General features: G+C 37.7%; 2 long non-coding RNA genes across 3 annotated transcripts; both read right to left on the bottom strand.

Annotated features, from left to right (window-relative positions):
- Window positions 1-8,831: 8,831 nt before the first annotated feature.
- LOC130014062 (uncharacterized) lies at window positions 8,832-11,989 on the bottom strand. The gene is made up of 3 exons (XR_008789025.1): window positions 11,889-11,989; window positions 11,217-11,278; window positions 8,832-10,246 (listed from the first exon to the last, which is right to left on the bottom strand). It is a non-coding gene; the product is annotated as an uncharacterized LOC130014062 (long non-coding RNA).
- Window positions 11,990-12,255: 266 nt separating this feature from the next.
- On the bottom strand, window positions 12,256-15,595 carry LOC130010527 (uncharacterized). Of its 2 annotated transcripts, none has more exons than XR_008789022.1 (3): window positions 15,276-15,595; window positions 13,685-13,858; window positions 12,256-12,467 (listed from the first exon to the last, which is right to left on the bottom strand). It is a non-coding gene; the product is annotated as an uncharacterized LOC130010527 (long non-coding RNA). The 2 variants fall into 2 exon arrangements; XR_008789023.1 differs by having other exon boundaries at window positions 13,685-13,936; window positions 15,276-15,305.
- Window positions 15,596-16,488: the final 893 nt, after the last annotated feature.

Below are 16,488 nucleotides of genomic sequence, written 5' to 3'. Positions count from 1 at the left end.
AATAGCTTACTGCGCAACAATATCATTACGCTTTAAAGAGAGCTCCAAAATGGACCAAATATGTTTACATTACGTTACGTCATGAGTCATGATTTTAATATGCCCAATTAACCAGTGCATAGCAGAATATTGCTGAAAACTAATTGCGTGATAAACGACGCTATCAAAACGAATACAATGTAAACAATACTGTTTTGAAAAATAATTTCGCCGTATTTAATACCTTAAATCACTGTCCAAAGTTTTAGAGAAGATCCCAAATTAAAAGAAGGGCTGTCATGTTGCTGTACTTGGGATAGATTTGATTGAACGGGAAGAATTATGGAAGCCTATAACTACCATTCATAATTTCTACTTTTCGCCTCTTCAGAACACAAAAGTCGAAAAGTCGAAGTTACGACAAAATGTGAGGCGACAAGACGGTATACAAGCCCAAATCAACTCGAAAATAGGAAATTAAGAAATAACACACAGCGATAATAGCGCACCTCGTTTTTTCCTAATTTCTTGTTTTCGACTTGCATTTTGGCTTGTATACCGTCTTGTCGACTTTCGACTTTCGATATTTTTGTATTTATTGATGTCAGTAAGAAGGCGCCAACACGCGTACCAAGCCAAAATGCAACTCGAAAAGTAGAAATTAGGAAATTAACACACCACGCTATTAGCGACTTTTCGCCTAGGAAGTTGTCTCAGTTTTCCAGGTCGCATTTGAATACGTGCAATCAGGGCTCACACTGTATTTCATTCTTTTCCGTCAAAATGGATAATAATTTTTATATAAAAAAAATGTTCATATTTTTTTCCGCCAACTGGGATATTTTATCTGCCAAAAATGTCTGATAACCCCCCCCCCCCCCAAAAAAAAACACCTTAGGCTATAACAATTTAATTTATTATATAGGCCTATTATAAAACAAATTTCCCGTACCGATATATACAATATACAACAACATACATGGGGATTGGGTGGTCTAGTGGTTTAACACGTGCGCGTGAAATCACAAGGTCTAACATTGATTCAAGTGGTGTGGTTTCGATTCCCCGCTTAAACATGACAAGGGAGTAGGGTCGCTTGTCCAACCTTGTGGGTTTTCTTCGGATACCCCAGCTTCTATCCACTGCTAAAGACACCAACGTGCAAACGAATTATTGAAATAATTTAGTTTGCAACGAATGGATGTTAAGCCAGCCTGGAGGTCGGGTGTTCGATCCCTGCATTGGCCGAGAAAGTCCATCCAGATTTTCTGGCGGATTCCCCCTTGTCAGTGATGCAGGACGGGAGAGGGACTTCTCGGGCTATTGCTTCAGGATATGGTCTCTGACCTGGATTCACTACAATCGTGTGTGTGTGAGTTAGTTGTATTTTACGTCCGCCTCCACCGAGGTGATATCGCAGACAATCGTTTTGATCTGGTCTTGTATAGTACTGGGCAAGATCGATGTCGATGCACTGTAACCTGATTGGTCAGTATTCAGTCTGGGATTGGTTACGCCCCGATCGGACAGATAGTTTTGACCAATCAGCTAAGGACAGGTGTTATATTTCAGACCATATTGTGGCCGGAGGTTGAAGTTGGTTATTATATAATACCAGGTTATGCTTTCAGTACAGATTACTTTAGAAGACAAAGGACATTACGTAACATGGACCAGCTGTAATGACTTCACTAATGACTTCCGCGTGGCCATTGGGCGTGTCCAGCCAGTGCCAATCTCGACCATCTGTGGGTCATAATATGATAAGGTTGTTTTAAACAATTTCATGTATGGAAGGTGTTAATTGACATTTTCCTAAATAATCTCAATTGTGTAATAATTCCAACTGCCAAGGGATCTTTTACGTGCACGCAAATGTGTATACGGAAACAGTTTTTCGTACCATCCGAACGACTAAACACTTTCTAACAAATAATAAAATAAATATGATCATGTGTACTATACATTTTGACTAACTAAAATGTCTGTTCCGTATGCATTCCAATGTGTTATTATTAAATTCCAGAGTTTCATATGTTGAGACGTCTTCACGCAGTCTGGAAAGGTCGATATTGAATTATTAATTACCGTATAGGAATTAAAATGGATACAAAATGGCGAACATGCTCTCCATAAAACCGAACGCAGACGAGGGAACACAAATCACGTGATTTCAAAATGGCACACATATCACATGACATTTTAATTTCATGTGATCCCTGATTCGTGCTGAGTGGAAAATAAATGTTCCGCGACTATTCAGCTTCAACGCAGACGACGAACTGATTTCCAAATATTTAACAAGTTCGATTGCACGAAAACTTTTTTGGGAACATTTTTGTTCGTGTTTTTTCGACCCGCAGACGGCGAACAAATTGATCGGAACAATGATTTCATGATTGTTTAGCTAGCACGTTCGGCTTATAGCTGAGAAACTTTAACCAAGCAAATAAACGTTTCTACTTCTGACACAACAGCGTCGTGATGTAATTTTAGTTAGTTTAAAATGTTGTTTTAAATCAGAAAAATAAACGAAATTTTAATTGGAGAGAGAGAGAAATGGGGTTTAACGTCCACTCGACACAAACTAGGTCAATTCGGGACTAACACATGGTTCAATTTTATTTCAATAATTCGCTTGCGCGTAGGGGCCTTTTAGCAGTGTGAGGAAACCGGAGCACCCGGAGAAAACCCACGAGGTTGGACAGGCGACCCTACTCCTTGTCACGTACAACCGGGAATATTCGAAACCACACCTTATGATACAGCACGCGCGTGCTATCCATTCGGCCATCCAATCCCCCCAATTTTAATTGGACTAGCATACTGTATACGTCTATTCATCTAACAGACTCTCTTCATAATAAATTACCGATTTTCTTCAGCTTACGAAATATTTACTTACTGGGGGCGGGGGTATATAAGGGTGATGTAGTAAATCCTTGGCCCTCTCTAACTCCTGCACCCCCACCCCCACCCCCTCCCAGTAAAAGTATTTTTATCCATATTATACCAGTGCAATGTTTTGTTAATCAGTTCAATCATTTAATAAATTAATCAACTTCCAGCAACATTAAAACTTTTAGTAGGTAAAATCTATAAAATATTACCTGCATCAGAATAATACCAATTCCACATGAAACAAAATAACACTCCTATCTTGTAGAACAACATGTTTACTACAACTGAACTGTAGTGTTAACTAACTGTAACATTTTAAATTTTAAAAATATTAAAAACAACACCACAATGTATCTTCCTAGTAGTGTCGACTATCAGGATGGTGACAGGGGCGGATTCAATTGCAAACACGGGCGACCCAAAAAGTCAAATAGGAAAAGGGCCATTTGTACCTCACTTTGGCAGATATTAGGAACATATTTTGTCAGTTGGTCTGTTTGTTTTGTTGTTTTTTAGGGGGGCGAGAGGATACGTACAGTTTGTTTGATAGAAAATTGAATAATTGGACCTGCCGTTATTTATAGTTTTGAAGGGATGTGCATTGTAAATTACATTCCTTGTATGCACATCAGATTTTTAAAATGTTTTGGTGAAGTGCAATGAACAGTTACGGTCAGATTTTTTAATATGCAATTTGATTTTTTAAGTAGCCTTTGAAACTCTCAATTGCAAAATTCCAAAAAGTCAGGGAGGGACATGGTACACGTGGTACTGAAAAGGTATTTGCAATGTCTGTGTAGTTTGTCTTTTCCGGGGAGACACGGTGGCTCAGTGGGTAGACGTTGGCTCGCTAACCGTGTTCAATTGCCAGGTCCCATTTACACATTGGCATGCACGTAAAAGAACAATTTGACGGTTTGAATCCGAAATAAGAGTAGGTCGTAGCACCGCTGTCCGGGCAAAATTACCCTCATAGTACACTGCATGGCCTATGCCCATCTTCATTAGCCCAGTTGGAGTATAGGACGTTAAACCCCATTTCATTTCATTTTATCTTTTCGGTTTTGTTTGTGTGAGTTGCCTCCCACACACCGGAACTTACTATTAGAAATAAATCAGTTTTATTTGACCCGATTCTTATAACTTCATGAATAGTTCAAATAACATGGCAAAACTAAATAAATAGAAAAGACAATAATACTATAAAATAAAATATCGTTTTACCCGACACATTAGTCTTGACATCGGCGGAGTATATATTACCATTTCATATTGTACCGACATACGTTGATTGATATCTAGATATTAATCTTGTAATAAAAATATCGTTTCAAGTTTAATTAACAATATTTAATCATACATTATGCAAGAGCTAGATCTGCCTATTGCAGGTGTTTTTTTAGGCCTGAAATGTTATATAAACTATTAAACATACATTATGCAAGAGCTAAATCTGCCAATTGCAAGTCTTTATTTTGGCCTGAAATGTTATATAAATTATTAATTAGACATTAATTAACTTATCCAGATCATAATCAACTCTGCGATATTTAGCGGATTGGAACACATTTTTTGAAAAATAATTAAACGTAAACGTGGATAATCGAGACTTTGTTTTTTATCGTATCGACTTTAGTAATGATGATCGCGGGTAGGCCTAAAATTTAAAAGTTAATATCTCAGTTCAGTGCCGAGCAATTTGACTAAAATTTTCAGCAAATTCCCTTTACATTATCTAGTTTTTAACTATTATATCGAGAACTAATCTCCCATAATGCCTCTTTACTGAAAATGAAGTAGAGTGGAATTAAAATCAATCAATTGTTGCTGTTCTTCTTGGTGTTTAACGCCCGCTTCAATCGAGGAAGATATTGCAGACACGTTGTCCTATTTTCATTTTCTTAGCGCCTTTTCTCCAAGGAACATACGCTCACGCCTGAGATTGAGATCGGCCAGCTAGAGATTGATGCCTGACACCCTAGACCCCTAGTCCCCCCCCCACCCCCAACTTAGTTTGTGATTGCTGTAGAAAACATATGCAATTACGGAAAACCATTAGGGCCAATCTCGTAATTACGACATAGGTAGTTCGTAATTACAACCCTTTTTTTGATCTCCACTTGTCTAAATGAGGACATGATATTAATGATGCATTTTAACGGCGTTTTTCTAGCTTCAAATGTTATATTAATTATTATTTAGACATTTATTCACATAAAAAGCTCTTAATCAACTCTCTATGGCATATTGAGTGCCGAGTTGATTAGACACGTCTGCCTTAAACAATAATATGACCGGCGTCGCAAAATTTGTGACTATTTTTGTCAAATTTCCGAATATTTGACTGAAATTTTCGATGTACTCATTTTACATTATCTATTTTTGATCTATTGTAGAAAGAACGACCAGCGCTTTATCTAAATACTAGCAGGATACCCGGCTTCGCTCGGGGGGTCATAACTCCGAAACCGGAAGTGGTAGAATAACACCACCTGGCCTATGTTACTCCCCGGTCCGAGCTACCCCTATACCCCAAATTTCAGACACGGGGCAGACCTAGTGTAGCCGCCAACCCCGAACAGACCGGCTTCGCTCGGGGGTCATAACTCCGAACCGGAAGTGGTAGACTAACGCCACCTTGGCTATGTTACTCCCCGGTCCGAACTACCCCTATACCCCAAATTTCCGACTCGGGGCAGGATACCCGGCTTCCCTGGCCTATGTTACTCCCCGGTCCGAGCTACCCCTATACCCCAAATTTCAGACTCGGGGCAGACCTAGTGTAGCCGCCAACCTCGAACAGACCGGCTTCGCTCGGGGGTCATAACTCCGAAACCGGAAGTGGTAGACTAACGCCACCTGGTCTATGTTACTCCCCGGTACCAGCTACCCCTATACCCCAAATTTCAGACTCGGGAGAGGATACCCGGCTTTGCTCGGGGTCATAACTCCGAAACCGGAAGTGGTAGACTAACGCCACCTGGCCTATGTTACTCCCCGGTCCGAGCTACCCATATACCCCAAATTTCAGACTCGGGGCAGACCTAGTATAGCCGCCAACCCCGAACAGACCGGCTTCGCTCGGGGGTCATAACTCCGAAACCGGAAGTGGTAGACTAACGCCACCTGGCCTATGTTACTCCCCGGTCCGAGCTACCCCTATACCCCAAATTTCAGACTCGGGGCAGACCTAGTATAGCCGCCAACCCCGAACAGACAGACAGACAATCGACAGTCACAAATATATATATACTAGCAGGATACCCGGCTTCGCTCGGGGGTCATAACTCCGAAACAGGAAGTGGTAGACTAACGCTACCTGGCCTATGTTACTCCCCGGTCCGAGCTACACCTATACCCCAAATTTCAGACTCGGGGCAGACCTAGTGTAGCCGCCAACCCAGAACAGACCGGCTTCGCTCGGGGATCATAACTCCGAAACCTGAAGTTGTAGACTAACGACACCTGGCCTATGTTACTCCCCGGTCCGAGCTACACCTATACCCCAAATTTCAGACTCGGGGCAGACCTAGTGTAGCCGCCAACCCAGAACAGACCGGCTTCGCTCGGGGATCATAACTCCGAAACCTGAAGTTGTAGACTAACGACACCTGGCCTATGTTACTCCCCGGTCCGAGTTACCCCTATACCCCAAATTTCAGACTCGGGGCAGACCTAGTGTAGCCGCCAACCCCGAACAGACAGACTTCGCTCGGGGGTCATAACTCCGAAACCGTAAGTGGTAGACTAACGCCACCTGGCCTATGTTACTCCCCGGTCCGAGCTACCCCTATACCCCAAATTTCAGACTCGGGGCAGACCTAGTGTAGCCGCCAACCCCGAACAGACAGACAGACAGACAGACAGACAAACGACAGTCACAAATATATATATAGATGATATATACAGATAGATATATCTACAGTGAATTATATTATAGTTTTGGAGCCCCCCCCCCCTCCCACACACACACACACACTTTCCCGAAAACCATAATAGCACGATAGAGCCTACAGTTTACTGTAAAGCATTGTGGCCATGAGAGGATGGTCCCCGTCGCTTCTAGCTTCCAGCGCACCTCAATCTGGAGTTATCCCCCTTATCCGAAAAACCTTGTTAACGCAATAGAGGCTACAGTTTTTAACTGGTTTTGTTTTTTAAATGTGGTGTGAAGCACTAGGACCTTTCGATTTTCAGTACTCCGCAAACTTTGTCCGTATTTCTTTCAGATATGTGACAATGAGAGGACGAACCCTATCGATATTCAGCATTCGGTGACCTTCTGTTCCTTAATATACCCCGCTCCCGGCCCGCTCCCGGAAAGCCTTGTTCACGCCATAGAGGTTTCACTTTTACAATTTTGTGTGAAGCTTTGGGGTCATGAACTTTATCGATATTCAGTGGTTAACGACCTTCCGTTCCGGGGTTATACTCTCCATTCTTTGAAAACCTTGTTTTTAACGGATTTTCGAAAATCAGTGTTCCGCGACAAGGATGACCCCTGTTAATTTTCAGCAATATAAGTTTTTTTGTCCCAGAGATGTAACAAGCACGTGAACACGATAGAGATTAGATTTCTTGAAGAATGCTAGATCCTTATTCAATTTATTAAACATCCAAGTTTTCCTTTCGAATAATCTGCTGTTGAGGCATAGATGCTGCGTGGGCGGATCTCCACACTTTGTGTGGCTATTGTTCAAATCATTAGTGTCATAAGCAGAGAAACCCTATTTATTTTCGGCGGAACAATGAACCGTATTGATTTGCAGCGATCCCTTATGAACGCGTTAGAGCCCAGAGTTTTTCAAGATTTTTGATTTAAAATCTGCCCCGAAGCATTTCTGCCACAAGTCAATAAACTCTGTGTCTAGCTTTATTCTAAAACAAAATATGGTCCGAAAACCATACAAAAGATGACATATTCTATTAAACGTCGAAGAAACATTAAATTGAAATAATTTAACAAGCATGTCTGTAATTCAAATTTGGGCCATAAGACGATGAAACCTATCGATTTTAATCATATTTCAAATTGAGTGTAAATCATGGGTACCCTATCGATTGTCCGTTTTTTCTTTCAGAAGTTTTCCTTTGTAACAAATGTTTTTTTTTTTTATCAAATCGGGTGCGAAGTATTGGGCCAATGGTTGCATCACTCCGCGGAGACACTATATCATATAAGGTTTCATATTAACTCGGGATCTCGAGAAAATTTACACAGGATATCAATATCTCGAGAATATTAACTCGAATTCTCGAGAAAATTTACACAGGATGTCAATATCTCAGAAAAATTATCAGGGGATTTCGAGAAAATTAAATTAAGATCTCGAGAAAATTATCAGGTGATCACGGGATATCGAGAAAGTATCACAGGATCGCAGGATCTCGAGACCTTATACAAAATTTTGCATGACCCCTATACGCTTCCGTAATAGAATAAAGAATAAAAAATATACAGTGTAATTTTAATTAAGGTCTACATTATCCTAATTCTGCCCATTCTCCATAAAGGTCATATTTTTAAAAAAAAAAAATCTTTGAATAAGTTATATCCCTTTAAAGGAAAATATTTTCAAAATGTTACTCTACACGGGAATGAACTTGTATTCGATTCAAGTAATTTCTAAATGAAGACAAATAGTTATATACCTCGCCGTATTATATGAAACCTGCATTAGTAAACCATGAATATAAAAACAACACCGCGCGTAAAAACGTTGCCAGGTCTCTCTGAAAGGGGTCAAATTTGTAACATTCTTTTAAAAATTATTTGCCCAGTTTTATTCACTAAAATATGTCTGGGACGAAATCTTTTAAGTTAAACCTGAAACATATAGCTAATATGTATATACGAATATTAATTCTGCATATTAATAAATTAGAGAATAATATAGCTAACATACAGTAATATAAAACAGTGTGGAATAATACAAACTAATGAATTATAGAATAATATTTATTTTTTTAGAAATATTTAACAAATCTACTATCATTTACATGACAGTTTATAAGTCTTCATGCATGCAAATTCTTAAAGTGAACAAATATAGCTAATATACAGATATATATTAAATATTGTGGAAAAATACAAACTAATAAATTATAGAATAATAAAACTTTTTATATAAATATTTAACAAATCTACTATATTACATGACAGTTTATGAGTCCCCATGCATGCAAATTCTTAAACGTGAATAATATATCTAATATAAGTCCTCGTGCATGCAAGTTCTTAAACCTGAAAAATATATCTAATATAAGTCCTCGTGCATGCAAGTTCTTAAACCTGAAAAATATATCTAATATAAATCCTCGTGCATGCAAGTTCTTAAACCTGAAAAATATATCTAATATAAGTCCCCATGCATGCAAGTTCTTAAACCTGAAAAATATATCTAATATAAGTCCTCGTGCATGCAAGTTCTTAAACCTGAAAAATATATCTAATATAAATCCTCGTGCATGCAAGTTCTTAAACCTGAAAAATATATCTAATATAAGTCCTCGTGCATGCAAGTTCTTAAACCTGAAAAATATATCTAATATAAGTCCTCGTGCATGCAAGTTCTTAAACCTGAAAAATATAGCTAATATAAAAGAATGTTAAATATTGTTTAAAAATACATATGGAATAATAAAGAAATTGTGGAATAATAAAAATGTTTTGTAAATATTAACGATGCATTATGTAAGAGCTAAATCTGCGAATTGTAGATTTTTATTTTGGCTTTAAATCTTATAAAGTTTATTATTTAGACATTTATTCACATGACAAGCCTATAATCCATTTATTCACATGACAAGCCTATAATCCATTTATTGGACTGTCGATTGAAATGCGATCGCCATGTAATGGTTTAATATAAAAATGGAGAAGTGAGACTGAGTCTCGATTAACAAATAACGTTGCTACGGTAATGAACATTATTTGACACATCTTGTCAAAACTTCGAACAGTGATAACTTGATTAATATTTAATTTTGAATTATCTATTTTTGAACTATTATAGCAATTACGACCAGCTCTTTATCTAAATCTGGCATAATGCATCTTTTAAAAAAAAAATCAACCATAATTACATAGGGATATACTTGAGAGTTTTTGAGTCCTCGTGCATGCTATTTTTTTTAACGGATGAATGGCGATTAAAATTCTTGTCAACATTCGCTTACGAATTCGTCCGCGCTGTGACAGAAAACTAATATCCAGGACCTTGATAGTAATTCCAAGTAAAATTTGTCCGTGTTAGTTATGTTGCTTTTTGGTAGCGTAATTTATTTCTGCATATTCTACAGTTAGTGCGGCTGCTGGTATGTCTTGACTTTCAACAATAGGATTGTGTTGAACTTGTAAATAAATCTGTAAAAATATATGATAAATAAATAGAAGCAATACGGCAGTTACATCCTCATTCAGTGCTGGTATCGTTAGTTTCATATTGCTTAAAATACGATTCGGGTAAAGTACATTATTAAATCTAACGAAATACATCTTAAGTCCCGATCCAGTGATTTTGGGTGTGGAACTTAAAATTAAAATAGTAGCAATGTTTGTGGGCGTAAGCTGGTTGGAGCCTGGGATGTACACAATGTCTATCATCGATTCATGGCTAATGTTATCCTAGAATAAAAACATGGTATGTTTTGGCCATCTACGGGTGTATCTAATAAATGAATGCAATCTTGATCTAATAGATAAGTTTATCCGTGGTAAAACTCGCCGGTCATACATCGGCCATTTTGAATGTCACATGATGTATCCTTTCGTCGATCGCTTCACAAAGGTCCACGATGGCGGCTCAAACTGGCGTTTCTTCAGAAATTTCACGTATTTAGCCGAAGCACTCACATTGTGCGCTAAAAATAGTTCCCGGTAAATCATCAAATTAACTTTTGATTTGGAAAATGTTCCAAGGATCTTTAATATGTAACTCATGCAACGAATCGATGTATAATTGTCGAGAATTTGGCAGCAATTCATTCTAACAAATCCTGCCAATCAGTAGCCACTGGTGGCGGTGCTTAGGAACCGATTAAACGCTGATTAATGGCCGGCGAGTTTTACCAGAAATAAACAATGGGTAAAGTTATCTCTGGAATCGAGATTGAACTGAATGCTGAAATAAAGCGAATGAAAAATTTATTGTCAAAATAGCGTGTGTTTTACAATAAGCAGGGTTCTCGAAGATCAACATATAGTCAAGATGTAAGCTATTTTAATATATTAGAATGTATAAATTAATATGCTAAACATAAACTAGAATACAACAGAACCTGGATATCACAAAAGCCCACGATAACTCCACAAAGTATCAATTATAAAAACTTACCACATGTTGATCGGGTAAACTATAAGGCGGTTGTTCTGGGTTTTGCTGGAAAGTTGTTGTTCCTTTTTAACAAGAAAAAGTATATTAAGTTAACTACTACTAGATATTTGGGACTTTTGTATTTAAAAAAAACGCATTCAAGGTATTGTATGGTGGAGTTTTTCTGTCAGTAATTTAAAGTTCAAATTCATATTTTTTGGAAACAGTTCAGTAACACCAAAATGTCACTGTTACTCTGCGTGATTCTCAGATATAACCTTAATTATCCCCCCTTTGTCATTACTCATCCGCCATTAAAGATTCAATAACTAATCAAGGATACAGTGCTAGGACTACAGTTATTTCCCTTCATTTCCATAGTTTCTTTCATATTTCCCTTCAATTTTTGATCTAGAAGAGTGGGGGAGAAAACTGATTTATATCTTTTGACAGGGTTTTTATCACAGTAAACAATCTTGGTATGGGAAAGCGAATTAGGACACCTCGGACAAATTAACAAATCTTGGTGGATCAACCCAATCCAGTATTCTTTCATATGATCATGGAATATTTGGATCCTTATGGTTAAAATGATTAATTAGAAACCATGAAAGGTTTACAACAATATAATAGTCTAAGAAAAGGCCTGAATTTAACACAGAAGATATCCACGCCGAAGAAAAAATAAATTACCTTTGTTGGTGTTTTTATTGACTACACCATAAATTTTATTAGGATCATAAGCACCAGTCTTGTTTGAGTTATCTCTGTTATCACTCCAGGCGGGTAAATCTAGAAGAGTGGGGGAGAAAACGGATTTATATCTTTTGACAGGGTTTTTATCACAGTAAACAATCTTGGTATGGGAAAGCGAATTAGGACACCTCGGACAAATTAACAAATCTTGGTGGATCAACCCAATCCAGTATTCTTTCATATGATCATGGAATATTTGGATCCTTATGGTTAAAATGATTAATTAGAAACCATGAAAGGTTTACAACAATATAATAGTCTAAGAAAAGGCCTGAATTTAACACAGAAGATATCCACGCCGAAGAAAAAATAAATTACCTTTGTTGGTGTTTTTATTGACTACACCATAAATTTTATTAGGATCATAAGCACCAGTCTTGTTTGAGTTATCTCTGTTATCATTCCAGGCGGGTAAATCATCCATAGCCTCGTAATCTCCACCCATCGCCATCGTATTTACACTCGGGTACATCTTACTTTCCTCAACCACTGGGTCTGAATTCTCAGTTTTCTCTCCTGTTAGGTAAATAAAATAATTGTTACTATTTTAACGTAAAGGTATCTAGGTATCTTCCTTTGAAATCTTTTACAGCAAAACATAGTCATGATGATATGACACAGACATTAGGTAACAATGCTCCTTCGTATAGTATAGTAGGAGGCAGACCACCATTAATTTCCCTATTGACTTCAATTTAATTCTGGTCTCTTTGCCCTGCTTCAATTCTCCCCGAAATTTGCGTTGGGCTGACTGCTTTTCACTACAGACAGAAGCAAATGGTCATGTATTTGCACCGAAATTTGTTTGAGGTTGCCTACCAAAATTTTGAGATACACAACCTTGAAGTAGCATACTAAAAACATGTAACTATTCGCCGTACATATCACCGTAACCAACCTGATAACTCTGTTACACAACCTTGAAGTAGCATACTAAAAACATGTAACTATTCGCCGTACATATCACCGTAACCAACCTGATAACTCTGTTATCCTGCTGCCTCTAAATCATACTGGAAAATGTGAATTCAAACCCTCTTCGTCCATTCTAGACCAAAACAATCAACAAAAATGGACATGCAAAAGGGGAGAAATATAGTGGTCTGCCCCAGAACAGTGGTGTGCTAAATTTACAAGGGGCAGGATCAGCTCATGACTGAAGAATAAAAACGTCTGATAGTGAGAGTCATGGTTAAGTCAAAGCCTTTTCCAGAACTATCTGAGATATTCACGTGCTTTCTTGGGTGAGTCAGGATGAAACCTGAGTTCATCAATTTGACCCAGAGACAAAAGGTCGAAGTAAACAGTCGAGGCCGGAAACGACTTCTTGGCGTCCGATGCACGGAACTGTAGGTACACCATTAGAAACGTCAACGTTGATTGATTGATCAATGTCTAACGCCATGGGGTCAAAAGCCGCTCGTACGACCCCCGACGCGACCTTCCAGTAAAACTGGTCAGATCTTCATGTAGTGTAGGCCTTCGAAAGTATTTAAAAAAACGAAACGAAAAATAATCTGTATTTTAATCAGACTGAAGGACACTGTTTCGATAGAATGCCTATTATCACTAACTGAACAATTCAAGCATGTTTGAGATAAATATATCAAATAGTTCCACCTGTAGGTCGTTTACAGTAATCGTGGATGATACAATGGACAGAGGGGAAGATAAGTCAAATAAACTTCCACATAAAATGTTGGCGTATGAAAGAAATGAGAAATAAGCCTTACTTGGTTCTGTGTTCTGTTGTCTATGGCGACTGGCTACGTAAATAAAACATCCAATAAACAACAAACCAAACAGGCAACCAGCTCCAATTACAGCAAATAATGTAATATTTGAATCAGCAATATTTTCCATTTGGCCACCAGTGGTCGTGTTTTCAGCATTTTTCTGTGTTTGATCTGTGGTATATAATATTATAGATTTCACAGTACTAGTATATATTCCACCAGCATTCCTTTCCGCAACTGTCGTATGACCTATGTAAAAAGGTATTGTCACTTTCAAACAGACGATTAATAGTAGATACCCACTGATTTACCGATACTCTAAGTGAAATGAAATGAAATGGGGTTTAACGTCCTACTATTCTGCTCCTGAAGAACTAGTCTTCCGAATAAAGCAGAAAACAGCCCATACATTAACTCTAAAGATGTATGTGTATCAAAATGGAATTGACAGTTCTGTCTGACATTCGACAAACCTGAACTCAATCTGATTAAAACGCTGATCCTATTTCGTTTCGTTTTTTATAGTTCAAAATTTTGTTTTACTTGTCTTTACTACACTCGGATCTGGAAGAGTTGTTATATAACCCGCGTTCTGGATGATGTGAGGTATTAGCAAATGAAACGGTCTGTTGCGGTGAGTTTTTGGCGTGAGGTACATGGAACTTGGCTGATTGGTTAATCACATATCTGACGTCATATGGTCAAAAGCCGCTCATATGACCCCTGAAGCGACCTTTCACTCAAACTGGCCAGATCTTGATGTAGTAGAGACCATCGAAAGAATAAAAAAAGGAAACGAAATGTAGATCTGTATTTTAGTAAGATTGACCAGAACTTAAATATGCAGTAAAAAATGGCGCAATTAAAACAAGTCAAAATGTTACCGATCACTACAATCAAAAACGTGAGTGTCTCTTTAAACGGATCTGACATGGGAATGCCAAGAGGGACTTATGTCTGGACAGCAATATTAATAGAAATTATTATCGATCGACGACAATCAACAATGTGCGAGTGTCCCTTTAAACGAACCTGGCTGGACAGGTGTATTTATAGAAAATTTATATATGATAGAGATATTATACAAAGTGTGCACCACCATAATTCCATAAAATAATTTAAAGTCAATAGTTTTTTATAAGCAATATGTTTATTCAGATTTGTATCTGAATAGGGATTGGGGAACATGCATAAGTCATTATGAAATACATTTCAACATATTGTTTGCCAAATATATAATAAATTCACACATGTTAGAATTGCCAGGTCTTAAAACTACAAGTCAGACAGAAGACAGATTGCTCAAATTTGATGGGGTTTTTTCCTTCCATTGAGTGTAAAATCATTTATAGAACAACATAGAATAATATATATATATATAGAGAGAGAGAGAAATGGGGTTTAACGTCCACTCGACACAAACTAGGTCATTTGGGGACTAACATATGGTTTAATTTTAGGGGTCTTCAGCAGTGGGAGGAATGGTTAATGAGCTAATAATGTTCTTAACCATTGCTTCAAGAAAATGCTGGCTACACCTTTGGGCTACATTTATAGATTTATGACCGCCGTTAAATATTATACCTACCTTTAGTTGTTATTGTTATGGAGACATTGTTTGAAACAAATCTGGTATTTGTATGTTTACACTGCCATTGAGTTGTACCAGTACGGTTAGCAGATAGAATAATTAACAGATGTTCAAAAGTACGGTTGCCATATGGGGTTATGGTACAGTTGAATTCATTCATGGTGCTGTCGTTTACCCTACAAGGTGCCTCACCATGACGACGTGTTGGTCTAACTATGAGTGTATCGTTTCTATAGAAATCAACTCGATTGTATTGAGATCTACATGTTACACTGTATGAATCTCCTATACTAACTTTTGTTACATTACTAATTATAGTCAAAACATTCCCTGAAACATTGAAAACAATATAATATATGTAGAGAATGTTTGAAAATAATATTGTTGCGAACGATAAACATGTATGTATGAGAAATCCCGAAGTGGACTGGACCCATAAATATCAAACTCATGGCTTCGAGTGTTGATGGGTGAAAAAAATAACACAAAAACGATGTTGATGGTACGAGCTCTTAAGTGTATTGACACATGCTTTATAAGGGATTCGACTGAGCTATTAGGGAAATTTTGCCCGGACAAAGGCGTTCGAAAAGTCGAAAAGTCGAAGTTACGACAAAATGTGAGGCGACAAGACGGTATACAAGCCCAAATCAACTCGAAAATAGGAAATTAAGAAATAATACACAGCGATAATAGCGCACCTCGTTTTTTCCTAATTTCTTGTTTTCGACTTGCATTTTGGCTTGTATACCGTCTTGTCGACTTTCGACTTTCGATATTTTTGTATCTATTGATGTCAGTAAGAAGGCGCCAACACGCATACCAAGCCAAAATGCAACTCGAAAAGTAGAAATTAGGAAATTAACACACCACGCTATTAGCGACTTTTCGCCTAGGAAGTTGTCTCAGTTTTCCAGGTCGCATATTTGAATACGTGCAATCAGGGCTCACACTGCATTTCATTCTTTTCCGTCAAAATGGATAATAATTTTTATATAAAAAAAATGTTCATATTTTTTTCCGCCAACTGGGATATTTTATCTGCCAAAAATGTCTGATAAAAAAAACCCCAAAACACCTTAGGCTATAACAATTTAATTTATTATATAGGCCTATTATAAAACAAATTTCCCGTACCGATATATACAATATACAACAACATACATGGGGATTGGGTGGTCTAGTGGTTTAACACGTGCGCGTGAAATCA

Source organism: Patella vulgata, chromosome 8 (assembly GCF_932274485.2).
Source record: "Patella vulgata chromosome 8, xgPatVulg1.2, whole genome shotgun sequence".
Lineage (NCBI taxonomy): Eukaryota > Metazoa > Mollusca > Gastropoda > Patellidae > Patella > Patella vulgata.
This window is presented reverse-complemented; position numbering and strand designations above follow the sequence as displayed.